The sequence below is a fragment of the Vulpes lagopus genome, chromosome 21 (assembly GCF_018345385.1).
Source record: "Vulpes lagopus strain Blue_001 chromosome 21, ASM1834538v1, whole genome shotgun sequence".
Lineage (NCBI taxonomy): Eukaryota > Metazoa > Chordata > Mammalia > Carnivora > Canidae > Vulpes > Vulpes lagopus.
In genome coordinates, this window is record NC_054844.1 from 2,992,297 (window position 1) to 3,015,241 (window position 22,945).

General features: G+C 40.3%; 2 protein-coding genes and 1 pseudogene across 13 annotated transcripts in view; 2 read left to right on the plus strand and 1 right to left on the minus strand.

Annotated features, from left to right (window-relative positions):
* ERC1 (ELKS/RAB6-interacting/CAST family member 1) overlaps positions 1-18,310 on the minus strand; it is a 549,485-nt gene extending 531,175 nt beyond the window's left edge. For 4 of the 11 annotated variants that reach the window (XM_041736571.1, XM_041736576.1, XM_041736578.1 and 1 more), the window contains exon 1: positions 18,007-18,306. The gene's annotated coding sequence lies outside the window, so the exon portion shown is untranslated. Of the gene's footprint in view, positions 1-18,006 lie in introns of all 11 variants that reach the window. The other 7 variants (XM_041736575.1, XM_041736580.1, XM_041736573.1 and 4 more) reach the window with 4 other exon arrangements.
* Positions 18,311-18,443: 133 nt separating this feature from the next.
* Positions 18,444-22,945, plus strand: part of RAD52 (RAD52 homolog, DNA repair protein) — an 84,272-nt gene continuing 79,770 nt past the window's right edge. Inside the window, exon 1 of one of the 2 annotated variants that reach the window (XM_041736589.1) lies at positions 18,444-18,463. The gene's annotated coding sequence lies outside the window, so the exon portion shown is untranslated. Of the gene's footprint in view, positions 18,464-18,501; positions 18,611-22,945 lie in introns of those variants that run through there. The other variant, XM_041736585.1, reaches the window with a different exon arrangement.
* LOC121480449 lies at positions 20,293-20,393 on the plus strand (annotated as a pseudogene).

The following is a 22,945-nucleotide window of genomic DNA, read 5'->3' on the forward strand; positions in this document are numbered from 1 at the left end:
TTTACATGTATATACACAAATGTAGAATTACAGACTCTTTAAGTTCTATAGATTGAGCCCTGAGTGCTACAAAATCATAAATTTAAGACAGCCAAAGAGATTCAAGCAGAATTCAATGATTCCTGGACTAACTTAAAAAAGACTTAGACCATCATACATCTCAAAGTTTCAAAATTAAAATAGACTTTCTATTACAAAAATCTGCTTATGTGAAACTTTACAATAGAAACGGGCTACACCACACCTTTTTTTAAAAAAAAAAAACCTTTCTATCATGTAAAGCATTTAACATAATATGTGGATCATAATGAGCACTCATCAGTACAAGCAATAAGTATATTTCTTCTATTTTAAGATAAACATTCTTTCATAATATGAAGTTTCTAAAGTTGGGATTCAGCTTATATCAAGATGTATAATTTTTTAAAACAAATTAATTTTTTAAGATTTATTTATTTATTTATTCATAGAGATGCAGAGACAGAGAGGCAGAGATACAGGCAGAGGGAGAAGCAGGCTCCATGCAGAGAGCCCGACACGGGACTCGATCCAGGGTCTCCAGGATCACGCCCTGGGCTGGAGGCGGTGCTAAACTGCTGCACCACGGGGACTGCCCTTTTAAAACAAATTATTAAGGAGTGCCTGGGTGGTACAGTCAGTTAGGCATCCAAATCTTGGTTTCTGCTCAGGTGGTAATCTTGGGGCTGTGGGATCGGCCTCCCTGCATCAGGCTCTGTACTCAATGCAGTGTCTGCTTGAGTTTCTCCATTTCCCTTTGCCCCCACTTGCACTCTCACACTCTCTCTCAAATGGATAAATCTTTAAAAAATAAAGAAATTATTAAATTGATGGTACACTCCAAAAGAATTAAATGGAAACTTAGAAATGAGACATGTATTAAACGTGATAAATACTCACGAATTCTTCCTATAATCCTCCCAGCAAAGCTTTCAGGGAAAAAGATTTTATTATCCCATTTCTAGATGAGGAAATTTAGGCTTAGAAAAGCTCAGTAAAGGGCACCTGGGTGGCTCAGAGTTGAGCATCTGCCTTTGGCTCACGTCGTGGTCCCAGCATCCGGGGATCGATTCCCATATCTGGCTCCCCACAGGGAGCCTGCTTCTCCCTCTGCCTGTGTCTCTGCCTCTCTGTGTCTCTCATGAATAAATAAAATCTTTTTTTTAAAACAACTCAGTAAGCACCCATGATCACACATCTGACTCTAAAGTCACACTCTTAACCACTACCATACACTGCATACTCATCTACTATTTTAACTCATATCAGATACATTTATGGGTTTTTTTAATGAAACATGAAAAAGTTAATATTAGTTTGTCCTAAAACACAAACTATTTATCTCCCCATTCCTCAGTCTCTGCCATCTAGCTGGTCTATTTCTATACCTCTTTCCTGAGATCCAGACCGGAATTTCCAAATATCAAGTGAATGCACTTGGTTATTCCAGAGCTGCACTGCCCAAGATGGTAGTCACTAACCATATGTAGTTGCTAAGCATTTATTATATGGCTAGTGAAACCGAGGAACTGAATTTTTAATTTTATGTCACTGTATTTTAAAGTTAAATTTAGGGGCACCTGGGTGGCTCAGCTGGAAGAGCACTGAGGCTCTTGATTGGGGTTGTAAATTCAGGCCCCACGTTGGGTGTAGAGATTACTTAAAAAATTAATTAATTTTAAAAACAAAAACAGACATGCTACCAAAAAAAGTATACAGATGATTTCAAAAACTTAGTATGAAAAAATAACGTAGAATTGCTCATTTAAAGTTTTTTTAATGTATGTTTTAACATGTTGAAAATGGTTATTTTGGATGTATTGATTTAAATAAGGTATTATAAAAATTATAAGATCTAATATTTTCTCTATAATGTGAATTACTACAATTTTAATTAATATGTGGCTTACATTATATTTCTATTGGACAGTACCGCCCAGAGGTTCCTATTGCCCTCACTGTAGCAATCAATAGTTCAATGAATGGCATCACTGTCCCTCTAGCTCAGTGCTCCAACACAACCTTCTCTATTATAGAAGTGTTCTAAACCTGATGATGATTGGTGCTAGTGGTGACGGTGATGACAGTGTGAGACTCAGAGAATCCCTTAAATATCGTGAAGCCAGAATTCCTAGGAGACTTAGGCAAACACCATCTATTATTCTGACTTTCCTCTGGGGAAAAGGTACTAGGTACAAAAACTGCAGACCGGTGTTGTGCAACAGAACTTTCTGTCACAATAAAAATGTTCTGTATCTGCACTTTCCAATACAGAGGTCACTAGTCCCATTTGGCTATTAAGCACATCAAATATGGCTACTACAACTGAAGAACTAACTTTTACATTTTACTTCATTTAAATCACTTTAAATAGCCATGTACGGCTAGTAGCTACTAATTAGACAGCACTATTGTACTTGCTGCATCTGAAAGTCTGGAAGTCATCTTAGTCTCCTCCTTCCCCATCAACTGTCCTTTCCCCTACATCTAAAAACGTAAACACACACACACACACACACACACACACACACACACACACAGATTCTGAATTACCTAGTCCTGTATTCTTTAAAGCTTTCAATTCTGTCTGCATCCCTATTTCCACTTCTACTACTTTGGTTTTCAAGCTTTGATGGATTAAGGCCACAACCTCCTAGTTAGCCTCCTCACTTAGCTTCCTCCTACCTACTCTTCATAAAATGTAAATATAAACTTATTTCCTTTATTCAAAAGTCTCCAAAGTCTTGCCATTGCCCCAAGGTAAAATTCCAGACTCTACATGATTTACAAAACCTTTCATGATCCAAACCCAATCTCCAGCCTCATCTTTCACCACTCCCTTCCACTCCAGCTCTTACCCATATCATTAACACGTATCAGGCTCTACTAACATTGCCTATTTACTTGTCCTCCTTAGCAGGCACTACCATCCTGAGGGCAGAGACAATGTTTCAAACATTATATTGTTAAGACAGAACACAATATACAGTCACAGTACAGGAACAAGGTATGCTAGATTTTCCATAAATCTTTTTTGAATGAGGGAAGAAAAGGAAAAAAAAAAAAGGAAATAGATATATAGTATTCTTGAACAACTATGAAAATAAAAATTTGGCAAAGTAGATATTTTTGTTATACTATTTGAAAAGAATTTTAATGTGAATTTGTTAAGAATCAACCTATTTTGATTTTTCCAAGGAAATCTTGATACTTTAAAATATATATATATATACCTGCTATGTAAACATGAGAACCTATTTACCTATATTTGTGAGTATAAATCTGAAGAATTTATATCCATTTTCCATTATTTTTTAACTGAAGTATAATTAACATACAGTGTTATATTAGTTTCATGTGTACAACATATTGATTCAACAATTCTATACATTACTCAGTGCTCATCATGATAAACACAGTCACCATCTCTCACCAAATGTTACTACAACATTATTGCTTATATTCCCTACCCTGTACTTTTCATCTCCATGAGTTACTTATTTTATAACTGAAAGTTTTTCCCTCTTAATCCCCACTATCTATTTCCCCCATCCCTCCACCCACCTCTCCTCTGGCAATCAGCAGTTTGTTCTCCCCATTTAAGAGTCTGTTTTCAGTTAACTTGTTAATAACAAGCAAGTAAACAGATAAAAATTGCTGCTCTATTAACATTTAAAAATACCAACCCATAAGCATAACCAAACAATTTCAAAATGGATTCAGAAATGTGGCAAAAAAAAAAAAAAAGAAAGATAAGAAAGAAAGAAAGAAAGAAAGAAAGAAAGAAAGAAAGAAAGGCAATACTATAAAATTAACTACCATCAGACCATTAGAAAAGCCACCAGAACAAACTGAGTGAAATGTTCAACAACTCTATTTTCAATCATTTTTTCTACTTAATAAACTTTCTACTTATTCAGGAAGAAAAACATCAAGCAAAGGTTTGATCTAAATTTAATAGAATAGAAAAGGAATGGAAAACTATTTGAAATATTCAAAATTATCTCCCACTAATTAAAGTGAAGTCAATATTGCCATGAAGGTAGAAAAGTCACCTGTGTGGTATCCATAAGGATGTATACTAAAAGATCTGAAGGGATATACTCAAAAAGATGTCAAACATAGCTACTTCTTGTATCAGAAGAATTCTAAGAATCTCTTAGATCACTAATAACTTACTGACCAATTTTAAGTTCAAATCAGTCTTTTTTCCTTGAAAAGGTCAGCAACAGTAAATTCTATATGTACAATATATGTACAAGGACAAAGTTCTATGTATACTCAAGGGGAGAAAAAAAGGCAGGCAGTCAGAGAAAATAAAGTCTCTATCAATATTTTTTTTCCAAATAAGTGAAAGCTTAGAAAGGGAAACAAATGTTAAGAAACTCTATCCTGGGGCACCTGGGTGGCTCAACGGTTGAGTGTCTGCCTTTGGCTCAAAGCATGATCCCGGGATCCGGGATTGAGTCCCACACTGGGCTCCCTGCAAGGAGTCTGCTTCTCCCTCTGCCTGTGTCTCTCATGAATAAATAAAATCATTTAAAAATAAAAAATAAAAAAACTCTATCCAGTAGAAATTCTGCTTCAAAAATCCATGTGAGGGATCCCTGGGTGGCGCAGTGGTTTGGTGCCTGCCTTTGGCCCAGGACGCGATCCTGGAGACCCGGGATCGAATCCCACGTCGGGCTCCCGGTGCATGGAGCCTGCTTCTCCCTCTGCCTGTGTCTCTGCCTCTCTCTCTCTCTCTCTCTCTGTGACTATCATAAATAAATAAAAATCAAAAAAAAAATTATTAAAAAAAAAAAACAAAAATCCATGTGATAAGCCATATTAACAGGTTAAAAAATTCTGATTCTCTCAATAGATATGAAAATGCATCAGGTAGATTTTTAGCATTTGTTAATGATCAAAAACCTTACATTAGGGATCCCTGGGTAGCGCAGCGGTTTGGCGCCTGCCTTTGGCCCAGGGCGCAATCCTGGAGACCCGGGATCGAATCCCACATCGGGCTCCCGGTGCATGGAGCCTGCTTCTCCCTCTGCCTATGTCTCTGCCTCTCTCTCTTTCTTTCTCTCTGTGTGTGACTATCATAAATAAATAAAAAATAAAAATTAAAAAAAAATTAAAAAAAAAAAAAAAACTTACATTAGGGACACCTGGGTGGCTCAGCGGTTGAGTCTGCCCTTGGCTTAGGGCATGATCCCAGGGTACTGGGATTGAGTCCCACTTCAGGCTCCCTGCAGAGAACCTGCTTCTCCCTCTATGTCTCCACCTCTCTCTGTGTGTCTCCCATGAATAAATACAATCTTTTAAAAATAAAATAAAAATAAAAAATTTACATTAGGAACAGAAAGAAACTTTGTTAATCTAATAAAGGATATATGCAAAAGCAAGTAAGTTCTGTAGAGAAACTGCTCTGCTGTACCATATTTGGCAACTTGTAGCTTATCTGAATCTGGGCAGAATGCCTTGTGATCCCCCCCAGAACAGGAAAGGATGGGCGGCCCATAAGGAGCTGCTCCCAGGCGATTTTCCTCTGCTTTTCTATCTCCCTTGGAGGACAACATAAGACAGCTTCTCATCACTGGATACTGATGAGGCATGTGACTTTCAGGCTGCCCATTTCAGAACAGAGCTATAGACCACAAAACAGCTTTGGGGCAAATTAGAATGGGCTCCTTCATCAATAGAGCGTTTCCCACAACTTAAGACTGTAGTCATTAGCAAGGCTTTTGTTCTGATGTTGACTTTTTTGATGTGTGGGACAATGGTCACATGGAGCTGGCACCTTTGGCTTATTCACCTTTCCACTGCCCACGTAAGTGATAAACTGCTTAAACCTAAAGGGTTCATTGTATCCATACCAGTCAAATCAGTCAGGCCTTGTCTTGCCTTACGTGTGTATACTTCACAATATCATACTTTATAGTGAAAAGTTAAACAATTTCCCTTTGAGATGGGAAAATAACATGGATCTCTATCACCAGTCCATTCAACCAACACACCACAGATCCTAGCCAAAAGACAAGAAAAAGGTATAAGAAATGCAAGGAAAGACACAAAACAGTAATTATCCACAAATGACATGATTATACAGGTGGAAAATCCAAGAGAATCTACTGATAAAATTATTAGAATTTATCAGACTTGGTCAAAATCTGGCAAAATAGAGCCAATATTTAAATTCAATTTTATTCCATATACCAACAATAGAAAATAAAATTTATTTTAAAACCCCACTTAAGGGGATCTCCCTGGGTGGCGCAGCGGTTTAGCGCCTGCCTTTGGCCCAGGGCATGATCCTGGAGACCCGGGATCAAATCCCACGTCGGGCTCCCGGTGCATGGAGCCTGCTTCTCCCTCTGCCTGTGTCTCTGCCTCTCTCTCTCTCTCTCTCTCTCTCTCTGTGACTACCATAAATAAATTTTAAATTTTTTAAAAAAATAAAAAAAAATAAAACCCCACTTAAAATACCATCAGAAACCTAAGATTAATCTACAAGAGATATATACAAACACTGTACAGAAAACATTAGCTAACCATACAGGAAAAATATAAACCATAACTCTTACCTCACAGCATACACAAAAAAATCAATTATAGACAGACCATAGTGCTATATAGAAAGGTGTAATAGTGACACTTTCAGAATACAGTAAAAGAAAATAACTTCATAACCTTAGGGTAGGGAATGGTCCCAATGTCGACATAAAAAACACTAACCATAAAGGAAAACATTAATTGGACTACACTAAAATTAAGAATCTTGTTCTTCAAGGGACCCGTGAGTGGTTCAGTCAGTTAAGAATCGGCCTACAGAGGGATGCCTGAGTGGCTCAGTGGTTGGGCCCCTGCCTTTGGCTCGGATCTGATCCCGGAGACCCAGGATGGGGTCCCACACGGGGCTCCCTGCACAGAGCTTGCTTCTCCCTCTGCCTGTGTCTCTGCCTTTCTCTGTGTGTCTCTCATGAATAAACAAAAAAATGTTTTTTTTTTTAAATATTAAAAAAAAAAAAAGGAATCTACCTTCGGCTCAGGTCAAGATCCCAGGGTCCTGGGATTGAGCCCTGTATTGTCAGGCTCCCTGCTCAGCGGGAAGTCAGCTTCTTCCTCTTTCTCTGTCCCTCCCCCCTGCTTATGCTCCCTCTCACTCAAATAAATAAAATCATTTTTAAAGAAAAAAAGAATCTCCTTTCTTCAAAAGACACCATTAAGAAAGCAAAATATCAACCAACAGATTAGAGTGGAATATTTGCAACACAAATAACAAAGGGCTTATACCCAAAGTATGTAATCTTATAAATTAATTAAAACAGGGACACCTGGGTGGCTCAGCGGTTAAACATCTGCCTTTGGCTTGGGGTGTGATCCTGGAGTCCTGGGTTCGAATCCCACATTGGGCTCCCTGCATGGAGCCTACTTCTCTCTCTATGTCTCTGCCTCTTTCTCTCTCTGTCGCTCATGAATAAATTTTAAAAATATATATTTTAGGGGATCCCTGAGTGGCACAGCAGTTTGGCGCCTGCCTTTGGCCCAGGGCGCAATCCTGGAGACCCGGGATAGAATCCCACGTCGCGCTCCCTGCATGGAGCCTGCTTCTCCCTCTACCTGTGTCTCTGCCTCTCTCTCTCTCTCTCTGTGACTATCATGAATAAATAAATAAAATCTTTTAAAAATATATTTTTTAAAAAAATTAATTAGAACAGAAAAGACAAAATTGGGCAAAAATTTTGAATAAGCACTTCACAAAAAGTTTTCAAATGATCAAAAGACAAAGTTACTCAACCTCACTAACAATCAGTGAAATGCAAATTAAACCATGTGCTATCTCCATAAATCTACCAGAATGGCTGAAATCAGTAACACTGACAATACCAAATGCTAGCAAAGATAGAGAACAAAAGGGGCACCCGGGGTGGCTCAGTGGTTTAGCGCCTGCCTTTGGCCCAGGGCCTGATCCTGGAGTCCCAGGATCGAGTCCAGCGTCGGGCTCCCTGCATGGAGCCTGCTTCTCCCTCTGCCTGTGTCTGTCTCTCTCTCTCTCTCTCTCTCTCTCTCTCTGTCTCTCATGAATAAATAAATAAAACCTTAAAAAAAAGAGAGAGAACAAAAGAACTCTCACATATTGCTTTGGAGCATGTTAGTTTGTACCACACAGAAATATTGTTTGGCTAAACTAAAATTTCACATATGCATCCTCTATGACTCAAAACTTTCACTCCAAACTATTACAGTAATCAGAAATATATGCACCATAAGAATGTACAAAGAATGGCCCTGGTGGAATAATTCATAATGACCTGAAACTGGAAGCAACCTAAATATCCATCATTGATATATGGATAAATTGTAGTGTATTTATACAATGGAAGACTATTTAGCAATGAAAATGAACAAACTACACAAAAAATCTAAATTTCACAAAACGTTGAGTCAAAGCAACCAAGCATAAAATATATACAAAAGAAGCCCATGTATATAAAATTGAAAAACAGGCAAAACTAAACATCCGTTTATATAAATAAAAGCAAGAAAATGATCCCCATAAAAGTCAAGACAACAGTAATCTTTATGTGATTGGGAAGAGGTAAAGAAAGTTTCTGGAATGCTAGCAAGGTGCTAGTGTTTGACCTGGATAACGGTTATACAAATGTTTGTTTCATAAGTTGTTAACCTATATTTTTTGTTTTACATACTTTCCTGTATGCGTGTTACATTCAAAAAGGGCCTCAAGGAGAACCTAATTCCTTCCCTTAATAAACTATACTCCCATAATAAAATTATGTTTAAGGTACAGATTCATTTCTTGAAATATTTTCACAATTTCAGAGATGTTTACCTGAAGGTTAGACAAATTTTTTTCCATTAGTTACCTAATTTCCATACAAAGGTCTTTCAAACAAAAAAGTAAAACAATAAAATAAGGAGAAAATGTAAATAATAAGTATACGTAAATAACTGATGAAAACCACTGTCTATTCATCACACAACATATAATAAATAAAATTAAAGGAAGACAAAGTTTAGTTTTATTCTTGATGAACCACTAAAAATGAGAGTTCATATGGACTTTGAATGACAATGATGTGTTGATCAAGGATCACCTGTAATAAATGTACTGCTCTGGTGGGAGATGATAATGGAGAAAGTTCTGCATTGTGGGGTGGGAGTGGGGATCTATGGGAAATCTCTGTACCTTCCACTCAAATGTGCTATGCACCTAAAACTGCCCTAAAAACAATTTTTTTAATATATTCAAGAGTTGCTATATCTATGAAGCACAGCTGAATCATGTGTCTTCTAATCAAAAATCTTCACTAGTACCCAACATAGTAACTCAAAATTGGAAGGAGCCTTAAAAATCACCTAGCAAACATTCATTCAATTCTTGGAATCTGACAAGGGATGCACTACCTCATAAAAACATGTATACCATCACTGGACAGTAATGACTTTTATAAAATCAATAAGGAACAGTAAAATGGAAGGTGGAAGAATGAGAGAAATCAAGAATACTACACGTCTCTGGCTTGAACAACTGGAAGTGTCATTTAATTAGTTAAAGAACAAGAGAGAAGAGTAGGGATAATACATTTAGTTTTGGATGTGCTGAGTTTAAGGGGCATCCAAATAGAAATACTAAGTAACAATGGTCCTTACACTCAGCAAAGAGGTAAAAGCTAAAGTCAGAAAAATGAATACTCAGCATGTAGATGAAAAATTAAATAGGAGAGATCACTCATAGAAATTTATACATTTAATAAATGGCTAGAGAAGAATTCAACAAAGGTGACAGAAGGAGAGCCCCAAAACCAGAAGAAAATACAAAAACATGAGCTAATGATGGCAAATGAAATGAGCCTTACAAAGGAAGGAGAAATCAACTGTACCAAATGCTACTCTAGTAGGTAATCTTGATATTGGCTCTGAATGATCTCTGCCTCTTAGTAATCATGCTTTTGTAGAAGCCCCCCTTGCATATGTTAGAACTTAAGAGATTCTAATGAACAGAACAAAACAATATAGAGAATGGCACTTCCAAGAATAGGTTACAAAAAACTCTGGTTAATATATCCCCTCCTCCTCCACAGAGCTCTCAATGGAAGCAAGGTGCCATGTTGCAAGAACTCCTATGCAGAGACCCAAATGGCAAGGTGACTACAAACAACAAGGACCAACAAGGACCTCAGGCCTGCCAACAGCTTGGAAACAGACCCTCCCCCCCAGTGGAACTTTGGGAACACTGCAGTCCTAGTCAACATTTGATTGCAGCCTTATAAGTGACACTGAATCAGACATACCACATCCAGATGCCTGACCCACAGATACTGTGAAACAATAAATGTTTGTTGTTTTAAGTTGGGAGGTAATTTGTTGCATAGCAATAGGCAACTAGTACAGCAAAGAGGTTAAATAAGAAGACAGAAAAATAGCCATTGGCTTTAAACACATCAGTAACCCAGCAAAACAGTTTTAATAAAATTCTGAAAACAGAAACAATATAGAAATAGGTTGAAAAGAGAACAAGAGGCAAAGAAATGGAGACATATGGCAAATGTAGCAAGTCTTTCAAAAAGTGTGGTGGTAAAGCAGACAGTAACTTAAAGCATGAAGTTGGGAGAAGAGTTTTTTGTTAAGACAAGAGAGACATTTTAAAGTTTAAGTCTTGGGGCACCTACCTGGCTCAGTCTGAAGAACATGTGACTTGATCTCCGAGTCATGAGTTCAAGCCCCATACTGGGTGTAAAGATTACATACATACATATATACGTTTTAAAAATAGTTTAAGTGATGAGGAGTGCCTGGCTGGTTCAGTCAGTAGCAGAGCCTACTTTAAAAAAATAATAGTTTAAGTGATGATAAGAAGCCAGTAAGGTAGAAAAATACTCTCAAGGAATTTTATTCATTATGAAGAAATTCTTCTGAAAGTTCTCACTGCCTCTCTGCCTTAACTGAAAACTGATTTTCCTAGGACACCTCTTCTCAAGCGGCCCTTTCAAGGAGGCTCTCAGGTCTCTCACACTCTACACCCAATGTTGGGAAATCAGACTGGTACCCTTCTTTCTTCCAATGCCACCTCTAGACCATGTAAAATCCTGAACCCCCATGTAAAATCTTTGTTATTCTGATACTCATGTTTTTCAGCAACACAGTCTTCTATTTTCTCCCTTTTCACTATCAGCTAATGACCACCTGGACATCCTCCACACTCAGTGAGGAGATACTGGCAACCAGTTCACACTGCCATGTCTTTTATACCACCACTCCACTCCTGGGTTATTTCTTTTTTTTTTTTAATATTTTATTTATTTATTCATGAAAGACACACAGAGAAAGAGAGGCAGAGACACAGGCAGAGGGAGAAGCAGGCTCCATGCAGGGAGCCGGAAGTGGGACTCGACCCCAGGACCACGCCCTGGGCCGAAGGCAGGCGCCAAACCGCTGAGCCAACTGCTGAGCCACCCGCTGAGCCACCCAGGGATCCCGTCCTGGGCTATTTCAATACACCCATGGATGAGTCATCTAATACCAGTTCCTCAAATCCATTATCCTCAGTAAGCAACTCTATTCTCTGGGTATATCCATTCACAGCCAGTTGGGAATTCACTTAATTGTCTTATCAAACATTCATTCATCAAATATTTAACAAGTACCTACTATTTGCTCAGTAGAGAACACATGACAGTCCCTGCCCTCATAAAAGATCTCATATTTTCCGCAAAGACAGCATGAAAAGATCTAGCTGAAGTCTAAATACAACTACTACATTTCCTTTACAGTTTAGGAACCATGTCAACTCTAGAAAACTGAAATTATTACCTGAAATGACCTCATGAATCCATACTATATCCCAGTGATCAATGTATCACTTGACAAGGCTTCTAAAGCTACTCTTTTTTTTAAAAGATAATTTACTTATATTAGAGAGAGAGCGCGCGCACACACACACGCGCGCACACACACACACACACACACACACACACACACACGAGTGCAGAGTGAAAGGCAGAGGGAATCTCAGGCCAACTTTGAGCTGAACTCAGAGCTCAAAGCAGGGCTTAATCCCATGACCCGAGACCATGACCTCAGCTATAATAGTAAATCGGATGCTTAACCAACTGAGCCCCCCGAGAATCCCTAAAACTACCTTTTAAATAATGTATGCTAAAATACTGCCAGAGTTCAGTATCAGATTCATCAGTCTATGACCATATTGCCATGCTGCCCAATACACTAAATCACCAGTTACAGTGCCTATTTAATTTTTTTAAAACTAATAATTTTAATTATTTCTCAACAATTATACTAGCCACATTTTTTTTAAGATTTTACTTATTTATTCATGAGACACACACACACAGAGAGAGAGAGAGAGAGAGAGAGAGAGAGAGAGAGAGAGGCAGAGACACAGGCAGAGGAAGAAGCAGGCTCTATGCAGGGAGCCCAACATGGGACTCGATTCCGGGTCTCCAGGATCACGCACTGAGCCGAAGGCGGTGCTAAACCTGTGAGCTACCCGGGCTGAAGTGGCTACTATATCAAATGGTATATAGAACATTTCTATCATCACAGTTCTATTGAACAGTGCTGGCCTAAAGTTTTTAGTATTCACTTCATCCCTCCCAGAAAAAAAATTTAAAAGACAGGTATCATTTTCCAGTCTCCTGAGAACTCCCTGGGGTTCCACAACATCCTAAGGAATTCCACAAATCAGGTATCATTATCAACATCACCACACTCTATCATCACCATCAGAATGTTGATTTTTATTGAGTACTTACTCTATTCCAAGCACTTTATTAAAAGCTTTATTAATATATTTCATTTTTTCTTCATAACAATCACATGAGATAGGACTATTTTTCCCATTTTACAGGTGAGAAAATTAACTGAGTTTTAGACAGTAAAGTAACTCATTCAAAGCTATACAGCTACAAAATGACAGCAATCCATAGAGTTTAAGCAAATTAAAAATGTAATAATTTTGCCTTTTCAAGACAACACGCTATTTAATATAAAGGAGGACTGACACAAACCTCACACTAGCACTCAACATTCCAGCAGACCAAACCATTTTCAGATCGTTCAATTTGCCCTACAGCTTTCTGGCATTTGGGCTCTGCAAACTCTGTTCCTTCTACTTGCATCCTTTTCATTCAGCCAAATCCTACGTATCCTTAAGATCCCACTGCAGATCTTCCAACGATTCAGTTTAGGAATCCAGTATGTGTGCTGATGTAGAACCCTAAAGTTACCTATTGAAGCACAGCAGCCCAAAAACTCCTATTAATGTTTCCTCTTCTCTCACTAGAATAAAACTCCTTACGAATAAGGGACCCTGTCCACTATTCATCATGGATTCCATCTGGGCTACCCTAGGATTTAGGACATTAAAAGTACTCAACAAATACGTGATAAATGAAGGAATAATGAAAAGACACTTAAGTAATCAAATCATTTCACAAGCATGTACTCAACCAAATAAAATGCTAAGTTGACTTACACAAACCTATGTTTCTATTCAGTCAAAGAATATTAAAAGTACACACTAAATGGCTTACTTGCCATTTTAGTTGGTAAACAAGTATTTTACAAACATTATCTCCCACAGAAATACAAAAGAAAACTGAAAAACTGGGATCCCTGGGTGGCGCAGTGGTTTAGCGCCTGCCTTTGGCCCAGGGCGTGATCCTGGAGACCCGGGATCGAATCCCACGTCGGGCTCCCGGTGCATGGAGCCTGCTTCTCCCTCTGCCTATGTCTCTGCCTCTCTCTCTGTGTGACTATCATAAATAAATAAAATTTTTTTAAAAAACTGAAAAACTAAAGGTCAAGAAAGTAACTGCTAATGGGTTTAGGGTTTCTCTTGAGGGTGAATTCAGAAAACAATGCAAAATTGATTGTGGTGATAGTTATACACACCAAAAAAAATTGAATTATACACTTTACATGAGTGAATTGTGTGGTATATGAATTATTTCTCAATAAAGCTCTTATAAATGTTTTTTAAAAGGACTACAGGTAGCTACGCTTAAATTATGAAAATACTAAACCTGAAAAAAAAAAAGACCTAGAAGAGAAAATGTTATATTTATGCAATTTTAAAATAGCTAACCCATATTATTGCACAAAATTTCACTGGTTAGGAAAAACAACAACTTGGAAACAGTGACTGCCTTCAGGAATAACATGATGGGACAGGAGACTTACTTTTCCACATGTACTCTTGCATACCTTCTGACTTGGTACATGTCTTACCTATTTTTTTTTTTATTTTTGGTAAAGATTTATTTATTTATTTATTCATGATAGACATAGAGAGAAAGAGAGAGGCTGAGACACAGGCAGAGGGAGAAGCAGGCCCTATGGCGGGAGCCCGATGTAGGACCCAATCCGGGGACCTCAGGATCGCGCCCCCGGGGCCAAAGGCAGGGCCAAACCAATGAGCCACCCAGGGATCCTCCAATGTCTTACCTATTTCTTAAATGAGTATAACAGTTATTAATATATTTTTAAATAACAAAAATGTCATATCTGTCCTTAGTCTAAGTATACTTTCATTGACTGCCTATTTTGTTCTGAGAAGAATAAAAACTGAACTATATGTTTCTAAAAAATCAATCCAGGGAGGGCAGCCTGGGTGGCTCAGCAGTTTAGCGCCACCTTCAGCCCAGGGCATGATCCTGGAGACCCGGGATCAAGTCCCACGTTGGGCTCCCTACATGGAGCCTGTTTCTCCCTCTGCCTGTGTCTCTGCCTGCCTCTGCGTGTGTGTGTGTGTGTGTGTGTGTGTGTGTGTGTCTCATGAATAAATAAATAAATAAAATCTTTTAAAAAATAAAATAAATCAATCTAGGGAAGTAAAAAACTGACAAATTCTTACATCTATTTCATCTCACACTAAAAAGCATTTACTCATTTTCTGATATTAGACATTATAATCATATAAATTCTCCCTTACCCAACACTCTGACACCTCTTTAAACAATGACACACACTTAATCATTCCCTCCTCCCTGAAAACTTCCTTTTCTTCACTTCTAGTACATCACACTCTCCTGGTTTTCCTAACCCAATAACCTTTTATCAATCTCCTTTGCCAGGTTTCTCTTCATCTCCGCAAAAGGTATCCAGAAAGTAAGTTCCATGAAGGCAGGGATCTTTGTCAGTTTTGTTCACTACCCCAATAAGCTAAAAAAAGCACCCAGAACCATACTCAATAAGTAACCATTGACTGAATCAGTGCCCCAAGGCTCAGATGTTGAAGAGCTACAGAAATAAACTATATTCTATATAATCTGAATGCTGTTTACTTCATTCCATTTTGTCAAACTTGATAACGAATGTATGTACTGATTATTTGGTTAACAAAATACTTCATTCCCTGGTCTTCCTCCATTGATGTTTTGGTATGATTATGTGTAAAATACACATTTAACAGTTCTTCTACTACTTTTATTTTTCTTCTACTACTCCTAAAAGCATAAACTTAGAGCAGAAAAAGAGCTATAGAACTATAAGAACTATCACTTTTATCTTGCTTCGAGGACTAAAGTTGAATTAACAGACATACTTACCTAACTAGAAATGAGGGTGGGGGGCGGGTCTCAGTAAATTCCACAAGAACATCACAGTAATGACTAGCAAGCAACATTCTTGAAAAATAAAATGTAGTAATTTTTTCAGCCATAAGAAATTCTAAAGAGAAACAGGCCACTCCTACCTTAACCTTTCTCCCAAATCCCATGATTTCATTCCCACAAAGAATCACATCCCACTGTCAGCCATTCAAATGTAATTTTAGCAATATACATACAAAGGTTCACTTGATATTTTAGTTCACATTTGTCTTCATGAGTACCCAATTAAATCAAAGTATAATTTAAAAATCAAAACTAGATATGTGAATTTTAATTTTTCCTTCTAAGTAATCCAAAATCAAAACTTCTAATTTGATCTGAATACATTTAATCTTTTAGAATTACAAATTGTGGACACACCCTTTCTCACTTAGTAACTACTGTATCATCTGTTGCCTATAAGTCTCTCCAAACAGAAGTATCTTTTAAAAGATAACAGTCTGCTCATTAATTAGGCATGTTAAAAAAGGCAATGATCTGCAACTACTGACACTCATATCTGTATATTTCTCTCTTGGGTTACAGGAAAGCATTTCTCTGGCTACGTTCCCAAAAAAAATGAGTAAGCCTTGGGAAAGTCACTGCTTAAATTCCATTTCATGACGGTTTCTCTTCCTCCACAAATGAATTATTGAGAGTCATGCCTACTTCCATCCATTACATAATACATGCCCATCACAGGACCTGTCTTCTGAGCAAGAAACAGCTTAAATGACACTAACTGATAGGTAAGGTCAGTGAATACTGTGATCTAATAGGGAGCAGGAATCGAGAAAAGATTCTGATTTAATGTGCAAAGTTGTGAAACGCTGATGTTTTGAACATTGAACACCGTTTACTCTGCCGCCCCTATGAAGTGAGTTACATGCCCCCAAAATGTTAGTAAAGAGCATTTTAAAAGCACTTGACTCCAGGAACATATCTCAGAAATTGAAGGACCTACCGAAAAAAATTAATTCCACTTCATTTTTAAAGGGTCTAATAACATTGAGAAATAAAAATAATCTCCAATAATTGTGTTGAACACAGAGTCTAAATGTTAAGGTCTGTTGAAAAACGAGCTGTAAATTAGAAACGACAAATACCCACCATTTGCTTCAACGTGGATGGAACTGGAGGGTATTATGCTGAGTGAAGTAAGTCAATCGGAGAAGGACAAACAGTGTATGTTCTCATTCATTTGGGGAATATAAATAATAGTGAAAGGGAATATAAAGGAAGGGAAAAGAAATGTTGGGAAATATCAGGAAGGGAGACAGAACATAAAGACTCCTAACTCGGGGAAACGAACTAGGGGTGGTGGAAGGGGAGGAGGGCGGGTGTTGGAAGGGAATGGGTGACGGGCACTGAGGGGGGCACTTGACGGGATGAGCACTGGGTGTTTTTCTGTATGTTGGTAAATTGAACACCAATAAAAATTAATTTAAAAAAAAGAAAAGAAAAACGAGCTGTAAAAGACAACTGTGCTTTAAAAACATTTTTCATATAATTAGCTCCAACAGAACTGTTCAAATTATCCATCCAAAGCAGTCAACCACAGCCACCTGCAACTATTATTCAGAAATGTGTCTTCCAAAGCAACCACCTGATTTTCAGGCCTTCCCTTAAGGGGACAGGATAAAGCCTGTAAGTGAGATGGTATAAAGAGATCTTTCAGGCACAGAAAAAAGACTGGAAGATAACACCTTTAAGGAACTAGGTGTAATGGGACCTACACCCTTATGTTGTTGCCAGAATGAAGTTGTCTTAACCCAAGATCTCACTCTTCTTGAAGGGTGTAAAACTTTAAACCCAGCCACCCTCACAGTTTACCCACCTGCGCCAAAAGCAGAGGGCTTCTCTTCCCTCTCGACCCATCCCGCCAGGAGGGAAATAATAATAATCAAACACCAAAGTAGAAATGTGAGAGCTAGTGCAATAGCTTCTCCTACTGCCTCAAAGGCAACATCCACAGCTCCTCTCCCTTTTGAAATAGTCCTTCATCTCCTATCTTACCATTTCACAGAAAAAAAATCCTCCTCTCTTTCAACGTTTGACAACGGTCGCCTGAACACACAGATCCACCCTGACCGCACCCCAACCTCCTCACGGCTCCCCATTTCCCCACCTCGCCACCACCCCGCCCGCACCACCACGCCTCAGAAAGCCTGGCTCTCCAAGCCCCGGGAACCCCGACTCCCGTCTCCCACCTCGGGCTCCCGCCCAACCCTGGAGCGCGCGGGGTGGAGCCCGCGGGGGGCTGGGATGGGCTGGGGTGGGCTGGGGGGGGCTGGGGTGGGGTCCGCCCCTCCCCGGACGGTCCCATCCCCCCGGTGCGGAGAGGGGGGAGGAGGTCCTGAAGCCTCACCTACGGCTCCGCCCCTCCCCGGGGGCGCGCTGCCCAGCCCTAGCCAGGGCCGTGAGGAAGAAGCAGGCTAAGAAAAGGCAAAAAAGCCTCAGCGCCAGCGGCAGGCGGGAAGCTCTCAGTCCCGCCCGACTTCCGAGCTGCCTACACGGCGGCCGTCTCACCCTCCTCAGGGGGGCTGCTGCTGCTGTTGCCGCTGCTGTTGCCGCTGCTTGCCGCCCGGGCGCCGCCGCCACCGCCGCCGCCGCCGCCGCCGTCGCCGCCGCCACAGCCACAGCACGGCCCCAGCGCTCGCCGACGTCACCGCGCCCCGCCCCCTGCGCGAGCACCTAGCCCCGCCCCGGCCCGGCCGCGAGACCTCGCGAGCTCCGCCCCCTCCTGTCCCAGCCACCTAGGCTGCCCGCACCCTCCTGGGAGCGCGCGTAGCAGCCCGCCCGCCTCCGGGGCCTTCCGGACGGAGGTGGGTCAGGGGTGACGAGTGGGGTGACAAGATTCCCAGGGCGATCGCGCGCTCGAGCACAGCTACGGGCGCGGGGCTTCCACACCCCCACGCGCGGCCCCTGCGGCCACGGGAAGGGAGAGCCGGACTCGGCTCCGGGAAGCAGCGGTAGGTGGGAACGCGGCCAGGCGGCGTTTGTCTCCTTGGGCTTGCCGTAGGAAGCGGACTGGCAGGGCCCGAGGATCGGAGTCGTAGCTTTCCCGAACCTTAGGGTCGCCCCACCCCCTGCTCCGAGGGGCCGTCCACCAGCCCCGGGACCGCCGCCGCCGCGGAGTGGGTGTGAGGTCGTCGTGCGTTCCGGGCTGCGCTCCCACGGCTGCAGTGGGAGCCCTTTGTTCGGGGGAATTGTATTTTCCTCCACCCTTTGCTTCTGCGAATGTGGCCGCGGGGCTGCCCACTAGACCTCAGGGAAAAACAGGCGTCGCAGAAGACCCACAAGAGGGTGCTTGGTTTTTCTGTGGGAGCTCCGCGGGGCGGAAGAGCGCCGGCGGGATTTAAGGCGCAGGTTCAGCTGTGCGATGTGCCACCTGCGGTGCTACCTTGTCTTATTCGGCCCTCAGAGCATCTAGGCGAGTCCGCTGGGCAAATGGGACTTCCTTTCAGGAAACCCAATTTTCTTGTCCTGAATTGCAGTCGATTTTCTTCCATCGGAGTCATGCAAAGGGGACAGCTGCACCTATTATTTAAGAATGTAGGTAAACTATGCCTTAACCAAGAAAGTAGGAGTGCTGTGAATTACATTTGCCCCAGCGTTTTCGGTTGCGTCAAATAATTTAAAATGGCCTTACAAGGAGTAGACTCGTCATTTAACCCCTACTTATTCTCCACCACAGTTAACCAATTTACACTCCATAATTCCACTAACATTTTCCCGTCCCTCTTCAATGTTAACATTCATTCACCAAATTCTGTTTCATCCCGCCCAGACTCTGTTCCCTCCCAGATCACCACGCACTTGGATTATTGCAGTTCCCCGTCCCGCTGTATAGTCGCCCCCTTCAGTACATTCAACATATGCCTACCATTTGTTAAGATGTGCTTGCTGCCAGAGAAGGTTGTATAGCTGCCAAATAAGCATCCTAAAATACTTCATTTTTTTAGACATCTGGCCTTCCCCCCCCCCCCAGAAAAAAGCCATCCTTCTTCCATTATTTTTCAAGATCTTTCTCATCTAACTGCTGATTTACTCATTCTGTTACTCCCCGGCAGGGTGGTGAGGTAAAAGAAAAGTGGGAGTCCCATCCTAGTTTCCATTATGCCACTTTCTACTTGTATGATCTAGGGAAAATCACTTTATTTCTGGGTTCTACTTTTCTTAACTGTAAAATGGGATGTGAACTAGATGTCTGAGATCCAACATATCACTAAAATGTGTGGGTTAGTATGCTAAGCACTAAGTTATACATACAACAGGGTGCTAGCAATATCACAGACTCAGAATTTTGGCAGCTTGTTTTCTTATGTTTTGGGATGGGGTTTGTATTTTGTGGGGTTTTTTTTTCCCTCCCCTTGGTTGTTTTTTCTTATTCCCGACTCTGCCCCAGATTTTTTTTTAAGCTTACGTTTAGGATTTTTTTAATTAAAGCCAGCTGAGTGCTCCCTTCGGCAGCACATATACTAAAATTGAAATGTAGGACGCCTGGGTGGCTCAGCGGTTAAGCGTCTGCCTTCAGCCCAGGGTGTGATCCTGGAGACCTGGCATCCAGTCCCGTATCGTGCTCCCTGCATGGAGCCTGCTTCTCCACCTGCCTGTGTCTCTGCCTCTGTGTGTGTCTCTCATGAATAAGTAACTAAAAATCTTTTTTAAAAAAACTAAAATTGGAATGTTAGAAGATTAGTATAGCTCCTGTGCAAGGATGACACTCAAATTAATGAAGCATTCCATAATTTGCAACTAATGTAACATTGGTTGTCAACTATACTTCAGTATATACTTTTTTATATACTTAAATAAGCTGGGGGAGCCTAGGTGGCTCAGTTGGTTAAGTGTCTGCCTTTGGCTCAGGTCATGATCCCAGCGCAAGGCATGATGCCAGGTCCTGGGATCCAAGCCTCTGTCAGGTTCCTTGTTGGGGGGGAGGAGGGGTTCTGCTTCTCCCTCCCCCTGCTCTTGCCCCCTTGCTCGCATTCTCCGTCTCTCTCCCTCTCAAATAAAATCTTTTAAAATTTAAAAATAATAATTTTTTTTAAAAAGCTAGCTAACTAAGCACATGCATTCATTACCTCTTCTTCCTGAGACCCGTTAAAATGATACAAAACTCATACATCATAGAAAGTGGGAAGAGACCACCAAGACATAATTTTTTCTTAATTTATACACCAAGTGAGTACAGTCTGACTAAACAAAATGAAAGAAACTGTAATGTGTAATAGATGCAGGAGGTGCTACAGCCAATAGGGAAGTGAAATAAACATTTCTATATAGAAGAGAAGAACCCTTCCTTATCTTGGATACAGTACCCTAGGCATTTATTCCAGGCTAAAAATCAAGAGTTCTCATAATCTCTGGGGAGGAGCTGGGTGGCTATTTGAGCATTTAATGTCTAAGAGTAAAGCAGTCTTCATTCTGGCACAATAGCTATTTCTCTACCCACTCACCCCTGAGTGAAGTTGTACAATTTGGCAAGACCCTCCCAAGTTCACAAGGTTTCTAATCAGCATTCCAATTACTTCATCTTAAACATAAACAGACAACCAAGGATTAGATTATTTGATATTTAAAAGCAGTTTTAATTTAGGGAGAGGGAAGAAAGATAAACAGAAACAGTGGCCATAGAGGAAATAGAGAAACTTCACAGAACTTGAAAAATAATTAGTATACTCATGGACTTTTTCATTACACCTGTGAACAAGAATATCATATTCAGTATCCTTAGATGAAGTATTTTATTTATTTATTTATCCATGAATAAAAGGTAGGTCTTGAAATCATAAGTAAAAAATCGCCAAAATTATCAATTCACTTGAAGTGTTAAAAGATTAAGTGAATGAAATTTTTTAAAATAGGAGAAATACAGGGGCACCTAGATAGCTCAGTCAAAAAAGCACACGATTCTTGATCTCCCAATCATGAGTTTGAACCCCATGTTGGATGTAGAGATTACGTAAATAAATAAATAAATAAACTTTAAAAGAAGAAGAAGGGACACCTGGGTGGCTCAGCAGTTGAGCATCTGCCTTTGACTTAGGGTGTGATCCTGGGCCTGGGGATTAAGTCCCGCATCGGTGGACACCGAACCTATACATATACAATGGAATATTACTCAGCCATTAGAAACTACAAATACCCACCATTTGCTTCAATGTGGATGGAACTGGAGGGTATTATGCTGAGGAAGTAAGTCAATCGGAGAAGGACAAACATATGGTCTCATTCATTTGGGGAATATAAAAAATAGTGAAAGGGAATAAAGGGGAAAGAAGAGAAAATGGGAAATATCAGTGAGGGTGACAGAACATGAGAGACTCCTAACTCTGGGAAACAAACAAGGGGTGGTGGAAGGGGAGGTGGGTGGGGGGTTGGGGTGACTGGGTGATGGGCACTGGGGGGGCACTTGACGGGATGAGCACTGGGTGTTATGCTATATGTTGGCAAATCAAACTCCAATAAAAAAATTATATACAGGGGCAGCCTGGGTGGCTCAGCGGTTTAGCGCCGCCTGCAGCCCTGGCCCTGATCCTGGAGACCCAGATCCAGTCCCACGTCAGGCTCCCTGCATGGAGCCTGCTTCTCCCTCTGCCTGTGTCTCTGCCTCTCTCTCTGTGTGTGTGTCTCATGAATAAATAAAATCTTAAAAAAAAAAAAAAAGTAATTCTACTTCTGTGATTAAATCTTCCTTTAAAAAATATATATATATATTTATATACAAAAAAAAAAAAAAAAAAGGAAAAAAGAGATCTGTAGATCAGAGCACTTGGAGTGCTTGTTGAAGCCAAAAATGTCCTACCCCCATCCCCACTCACCTCACCACCAATTTTGATTCATTAGATATGGAATAAAATTGGAAAATATGCATTTAAAAAAAAAAAGTCCCACATCGGGCTCTATGGAAGAAGCCTGCTTCTCCTGCCTATGTCTCTGCTTCTCTCTGTGTCTCTCACGAATAAGTAAATAAAATCTTTTTTAAAATAAAAAATAATAAAAGAAGAAAATCAATCCAAGAGGACTCATATTACAAGAGAAAGCAAAGTAAATAAAAGATGGAAAATTACGAAAAAAATAATGGAAGAAAACTTCCCAGAGCTTAAAGTGTCTACTAGTGCAGAGCAATAACAAAGAAAAAACAACCTTGTAAAATGTTGAAGTTCAAACATTTTACCATTATTGATGATATAAAGGTAAAAATAGAGTGGACAGTTAAAGATATGGAACTTAGGGAGAAAAGATACAAGTAAAGATAAAAGTATTCATACAAGTAAAGATAAAAGTATTTAAGAGATTAT